The sequence below is a fragment of the Neofelis nebulosa genome, chromosome 4, assembly GCF_028018385.1.
Source record: "Neofelis nebulosa isolate mNeoNeb1 chromosome 4, mNeoNeb1.pri, whole genome shotgun sequence".
Lineage (NCBI taxonomy): Eukaryota > Metazoa > Chordata > Mammalia > Carnivora > Felidae > Neofelis > Neofelis nebulosa.
The window spans coordinates 73275462-73283087 of NC_080785.1; the positions used below are offsets into that span (position 1 = coordinate 73275462).

A 7626-nucleotide genomic window follows, 5' to 3' on the forward strand; every position below is an offset into this window, starting at 1 on the left:
GGCAGGATTTCCTTCTTTCTCATGGCTGAGTAAGATATAGCACATCTTCTTTTATCCATTCATCCACTGATGGACACTAAAGTGGCTTCCATATATTGACTATTGCAATGAGTGTGGGGGTATAGATGTCTCTTCAAGATCTTGATTTCATTTCCTTTGGATATATACTTAGATGTGGGAAAGGTGGATCATATGGTAGTTCTATTTTTTATTTTTTGAGGAAGCTCCATACTTTTTTTCATAGTGATTGGACCAATTTACATTCCCAGCAACAGTGCATGAGGATTCCCTTTTCTCCACCGCTTCACCAACACTTGTTATCTATTGTCTTATTTCTTTTTCTTTTTCTTTTTTTTCCTACCATGGTGCTGGGGCAGGCCGTATGCCTGGGTCCATGGGAGCCAATCTAGAGTTTGGGTCTTATGGGACTTGGCCCACATTGGGGCAAGTTGAGAGTCTAAGCCCACAGGATCTGGCCTGGTACCAGAATGAGGCAGGAGCCTAGGTATGTGGAAGCCCACCTGGGTCTTCAGGGACTTTGCTATTAGGATTAATATTACATTATAAAATGAACTGGGAAATATTCCCTCTTTTACTGCTTTCTAGAAGAGATTGTGTAGAATCAGTGTTAATTATTTAAATGTCCAATAGAATTCTCCAGTGAACCTATCTAGGCCTGGAGATTTTTCTTTGGGGGAGTGTTTTTTTTTTAATTAAAAATCGAATCTTCTATAAAGTTATGGGACTATGCAAAGGATCTATTTCATATTGAGTGAGTTGTGGAAGTTTGTGGTTTTTGAGAAATTGGTCCATTTTAATTGAGTTGTCCAATTTATGTGTTTGAAGCTGTTCATAGTACTCCCATGTTGACCTTTTGATGTCTACAGGGTTTTAAATAATACCGTTTCATTTCAAGTGTTGGTAAATTGTGTCTGCTCTTTTTCATTCTTTGTCAGTTTTGGTAGAGGTTTGTCAACTTTAATGATCTTTTTTAAGAAAGCAAATATTTGTTTCATTGATTTTCTCCATTATTTTTCTATTTTCAATTTAATTAGTTTCTGCTCTTATCTTTATTATTTCCTTCCTTCTGCTTGCTTTGGGTTTATTTTTCTCTTCTTTTTCAAGCTCTTCTAGATTTTTGAAGCAAGAGCTTACGTGATTTTTCTTCAACTTTTCTTTTCTAATATACACATTTATCACTAGAAATTTTCATTTCAACACTGCTTTAGCTGTGCCCCACAAATTTTGTTATGTTGTATTTTCATTTTCACTCATTGCAATGTATTTTTTAATTTCACTTGAGACTTTTCTTTGATCCATGAATTATTTAGGAATGTGTTGTTTTAGTGTTCAGCAATTTTCCTCTTAATTTTCTGTTACTAAATTACTAATGAGATTCTATCATGATTGGCAAACATATTCTGTATGATTTCAGTTCTTTAAATTGTTGAAATTTGTTTTATCATTTATCTTGGGCACTTGAAAAGAATGATATTCTGCTGTTGTTAGATGAACTATCCTATAATTGTGGTTTGGAAGGTATTGGTTGATGGTGTTAAATTCTTCATATCCTCAGTTATATTCTGTCTAGTTGTTCTATCAATTGTTAAGAGAAAGGTACTGAAATATCCAACTATAATTGTGGGTTTGTCTAAGATAGTAAGTTCTATCACTGTTTCCTTCAACTTCCTTCTTTGATGCATACACTTTTAGGATTGCTATGTCATCTTGTTAGATTGACTTATAATTATATAATATTCCTCTGGTTATTTTTTTCTCTGTAGTCTACAATCTTTATCTGACATTAATATAGCCATTCTTGTGTTCATTACATATCTTTATCCATATTTTTACTTTCAACCTGTCTATATTATGTTTCTAGTGAGTATCTTACAAAAAGGATATAGTTGGGTCATATTTTTAATTCACTCTACTAATTCTGCCTTTTAATTTCTATATGTAGGCAATTTATATTTAATATAATTATTTGTATGTTGGGACTTATATCTACCTTTTTTTTTTTCTGTTTGTTCTCTCTGGTTTTCATTTCTCTGTCTTATTTTCCTGACCTCCTATGGTAACTTGAAATTTTTTTTTACAATTCCACTTTTATCTACAGTGTTTTTGAGTGTATAATTTCATATAGCTTTTTCTAATAGTTGCTCTAGATGCTACATTATACATACATAACTTTCAAAAATCTAATGGTGTTATCTTACCAGCTTGAATGAAGTGGAAAAAATCTTACTTCCGTTTTCACCCCCTTACCCTATCCCACTTATAATTATCCACATATATCGTTATCTTAAATATGGCCACTACATACATTTAGAACCATATCAGACAGTGCTTCAATAATCAAACACAATTTAGAAAACCAAACAAGAGACAGCTTATTATATTTACTAACATTTGCACTTAGTGTGTTCTTTTTTCCTTCCTAATGTTTCAAGGTTCCTTCTCTTACCACTTCCTTTCTGTTTGGAGAGATTCCTTTAACCATTCTTCTAAGGTAAGTTGTGTAGATTATACCATTTAACATTCTTATCAACAGTACATAAGGGGTCCCTCCAGTTTCTCAATATCATAACCAAGACTCATTATTTACTGTTTTTTAATAGCAGTCATCATAATGGATGTGAAATGATACATCATTGTGATTTAGGTTTGCATTTCTCTAGTGATTAGTGATGTTGGTCATTTCCATATACTTGCCTGGCATTTGTTTATCATCTTTGGAGAAATGTTTATTCAAGTCCTTGACTATTTTTTAATTGGGTTATTTGTGTTGTTGAATTGTAGGAAGTTTTTTTTATATATATTCTGGATATTAACCCTTATCAAATATATTTGCAAATTATTTTGCAAATATTTTCTCCTATCCCATAGCTTGTCTTTTCTTTCTGTTAATTGTATTTTTTGCTGCACAGTGTTTGAATTTAATATAGTCCTACAAAAGGCTACTTTTAAAGTCCTACTTTAAATCTAAAGCAATTTTTCCCCTTCCACTCTCTTTTTCTCTTCCCAATTTATTTTATTTTTATTTTTTTTAATGTTTACTTTTGAGACAGAGATAGAGCACAAGCCGGGAAGCAGCAGAGAGAGAGGGAGACACAGAATTTGAAGCAGGCTCCAAGGTCTGAGCTGTCAGCACAGAGTCTGAGGCCGGGCTCAGCCTCGCTAATGGTGAGATCATGACCAGAGCCAAAGTCAGACGCTTAACTGACTGAGCCACCCAGGTTCTGCTTCCCAATTTTTTTTTAAATGTGAGCATCTCAATCTCTATAGGCTAAATTATTGAAAGAAATTTCACCTTGGGGCGCCTGGGTGGCGCAGTCGATTGAGCGTCCGACTTCAGCCAGGTCACGATCTCGCGGTCCATGAGTTCGAGCCCCGCGTCAGGCTCTGGGCTGATGGCTCGGAGCCTGGAGCCTGTTTCCGATTCTGTGTCTCCCTCTCTCTCTGCCCCTCCCCCGTTCATGCTCTGTCTCTCTCTGTCCCAAAAATAAATAAAAAACGTTGAAAAAAATTTAAAAAAAAAAAAAAAAAAAAGAAATTTCACCTAACTCACTTTTTTTAGAAGGCATTACATCTTCTAGGTTTCTGGTTGTCATAGTGTTGTAAAGAAGTGAAATTTCTGCCAATTTTGCATATCTTTGCCTATTTGGCATTAATATAGATGTAAGGTATATTTTATTCACTCTCTATGCATACAGGAGTTATTAACCAAAAAAATAATAGGCTTAACTTTGGGCCATTGCTGTGTCACCTTTATGTCTGGAAAGGAAGGTAAATCCAAATCTGAATTTGTGTCTACCACTCTGAGGCAATATTCCTGTGTATTATATCATAGAAGTGGGCATATATTATCTACTTGCCATAATTCCCCAGGCTTGTCTTCTGTTTATATGATTTATTCCATGATGGTTTCACTGGAATGGTTCACATTTTTTTTTGGAGCCATTTTTGGATCATACTTAGAGCTATCATTATTTGGAATTTATTTTTTCTAACCATTAGTATGTTTCCATAACTCAGATTGCCACAATTTTCCAGATATGAGATTTCTAATTTGTAGATCAAATAGCAATTATTAACCAGAAATCAGTCGTTATCTATTATGTGAAAAATCACTCTGATATAATAGTAGTCTCCAAGATCACTACCCAGGAAGCTATCTCAGAAGTCACGGAACAAAATGACTCACAGATCAAATTAAGATGCTTAAGGCAAATACCTTATTAAATCAATTAAAATACACAACAAAAAGTAGAGGGGAGGAGATGGGTAACATGCTTTGGATAAGGCACAAGATGGGTAGAAAGATCTTATTACCTGAGTTATGCAAGTTCATATATCCTCTCTCTGCTATATCAGCATTCTCCACTGATTGTGTAATTTTGAGAACCAGAGTTGAGTCTGTCCAAGGCAGTTCCACAGTGGGAGACACCCTGGGTTGATACATACATTTGCTCTAATCAGAGAGATGCAGAGGGGCACATATGCCTGACCACAGCTATAGCTCATCAATTAGCCTGACAAGCAGCTGTGGATCTTGCTTATGTTCCTTGAGTAGAGGATACAAGGGATCAGAATGGGTATCACCACTGGGTGACCCAATTATGACCTCAAAGTATCAAATGCTTCATGTGTGTTATGAATATTTGATATCTATTTGGTCCTTCTATTCCTTCCTATGTTTAACACTCATATGCTCTATTTACTTTATCTACATCTATCATAATATAATTCACAAACCATTTGCTTCTATACTTAGTTTCTATGTCCTCCTTACTTCATTCAACCTTCTCTATTTAGTTTCACACATCCTTTGTGTCTCTTATTTTCCACAGCTGAAATGAATATTTTTTAAAGTTTATTTATTTATTTTGAGAGAGAGAGAGAGAGAGAGAGAGAGAGACAGAGGCAGTGTGTGAGTGGAGGAGGGGCAAAGAGAGAGGGAAAGAGAGAATCCCAAGCAGGCTCTGCACTGTCAGCACAGAGCCCAACATGGAGTTCAATCTCACAAACCATGAGACTATGACCTGTGCCGAAATTGAGTTGGACGTTCAGCCCACTGAGCCACCCAGGTGCTCCTGAATTGAGTATTTTTAAATAATACAGTTAACACACATTATAGCAAACAGCCATTAATGAGGATGAAACATCTCTCTATATATTGACCAGCAGTATCCCGAAGATGCAGTTAGTGAATAAAGCAAGTGAAGGAAATTGTGTATATTATGTTGCCCTTTGTGTGAAAAAAAAGTGCTTATGTATTTGCTTGGAAGTATTTTTCTCATAGGATATGGAAGAAACTGGTAATGGTAATTTCCTCTCAGGAGGATAATTAGATGGCATGTGTATCTTTTTAAACATTCTAAATTTTATATGAAATTTTTATAATTACATATATTTTTATATAACCTTTTAAAAATTAGTTGAAATTTTACTTATAAAAATACTAAATAATTTTTCTTTTTCTATATACAGCTATCAGAATGGCAATGCCACTGAACCTACCAGAAAATACAGACGACTGAACAGAAGATATAAATTGATGTTTGGAAAGTCATAGAATTAATCAAAAGCACAGGGAAATCTTGGCTGCAAAAGATATGCATAGAGTAATCTTGGAAGTGGTTAACTAAAAATCACCTTGTTGATATGGGCATAGCACATGGATGAGCTATCCATATAGAACAGCTATTCAAATAATTGCAGAAAACATCCTCTGAAGATCTTGGTCAGACATGTAAGAGAGAAAAGGTAGTAAAAATGTTCCTAAAATACAACATTTGATGTAAGAAGAAAATGGAGAAACTTCAAAGCAAAAGCAAAATGATACAGAGAAATCAGTTATGGCTAATGCCTCTACAGTGGGTACAGTCACTAAAAACTGAGTTCATGGAAGATGAAATAGATGACACAAAGGAAAGGCAGCCATCCAGAGAACTGACATGTGTATCATACTTTTTTGATGAATTTGTAATCCATATCACTACAAATCGAATTTTAGTCTACAGCATGAAACAGGACCACCACTCAACCTCACTGATCCAACAAATTAATTCAAAACCTATTTGTGAAAATAGAGAAACAGCTGCAGAAGAGTTGTTAAGGTGAAATTTAGCAATGAAGTTTTCCAATTTGCTTCAGGTTGTATGAAAATTCACCTACTAATGGCACCAACCATTCATTTTGGAGTTAAAGGCAAACCCTATGGAAGAATTCTTTACATGAAAGTCACCAATTTCACCAAGGAAGCCCTCAATGACCATTTTAAATTGATGATCCACCAGTATTTTAAAGACCATCAGGTCCAAAAAGCAAAGAAGTACATTTGAGAGCCAAGATTTGTAGACGTTTTACTGCTAAACCGTAGGTATCCTGACAGATTTGTATTGAAGCGAAGGTCATTACAAAGTACTCTGAATATGAACAAGATTATTTCCATACTAAAATGCAAAATCACAACAACAGAACATGGAAACTAAGTCCAAAATATTCAGTCTTCATGTGAGATGGGCCAGCTCTAAAGACATCATGAAAAATAATGCAGATTTCAGAGCATTTAGATTTGAAAGCACTGTCAGAGTCTAGAAAAGAGGCAGAAGAAACATGCAAAGTAAAAACAAATAAAAAAGAGAGTAAGGGACCAACACTTGCTAAATTATTGACAGGAAATCAGGATTTGTTTGATAATTCATTCAAACCACGACTAGTACACATTCTTGTGACAAATAAATGCCATCTGAATCAAATAAAACACTTAGATTCCCTAAAGGAAATTTAATGACTTGCTGTGTTGGAGTTTAATCCTAAATCTGTGAGAAGGGGGGTAGTCAAAGCTTACAAAGAAAGCCAAGAAGCAAATCTTCACTTTCCAAATCTGTATGTGTAGGGGGAAAAAAATACAAAATGAGAAGATTTCTAGTCTGAATCTTTATCAACAGCCCAGCTGGATTTTCAGCAATGGCAGGTTAGACCTTAACAGTGAAAAATATAAACACTTAGATCCAAATTCCTTGCAAAGAGAAAAACTATTTCTCTTTATTATTCTATTACTCTCTTCCATGGATGACCTAAGAGACCTCCTCCTTGAGACCTTCTGTGCTTTCTACCAAGATCTCAAAGGAATGAAAAATACATCGTGTATTTGTGTATACTCACATATGTGTCAAGGATAGAAAGGCCTACTCGAAACAAGATTAATAAACCAGCAGAATGAGCTATCAAGCTAATGTGTTTCTTTTTTTTTTAATTTTTTTTTAACGTTTATTTATTTTTGAGAGAGAGAGAGACAGAGCATGAACGGGGGAGGGTCAGAGAGAGGGAGACACAGAATCTGAAACAGGCTACAGGCTCCAGGCTCTGAGCTGTCAGCACAGAGCCCGACACGGGGCTCGAACTAACGGACCGTGAGATCATGACCTGAGCCGAAGTCGGCCACTTAACCGAGTGAGCCACCCAGGCGCCCCAAGCTAATGTGTTTCTGACTTAAGTCTTGAAGAAATAAATGGTACTATTCTTCAACTAAAATCTGTCACTCAATCTTTTTGCCATCTATTGGTTCATCTAACTGTCCTTCTAAAAAAAAAGGAAGAAGTTGTCATGACTGTTCTG

General features: G+C 35.3%; 1 pseudogene; it reads left to right on the plus strand.

The window, feature by feature from the left end:
* The first annotated feature begins 5501 nt into the window (after nucleotides 1-5501).
* On the plus strand, nucleotides 5502-7244 carry LOC131508559 (sterile alpha motif domain-containing protein 9-like; annotated as a pseudogene).
* Nucleotides 7245-7626: the final 382 nt, after the last annotated feature.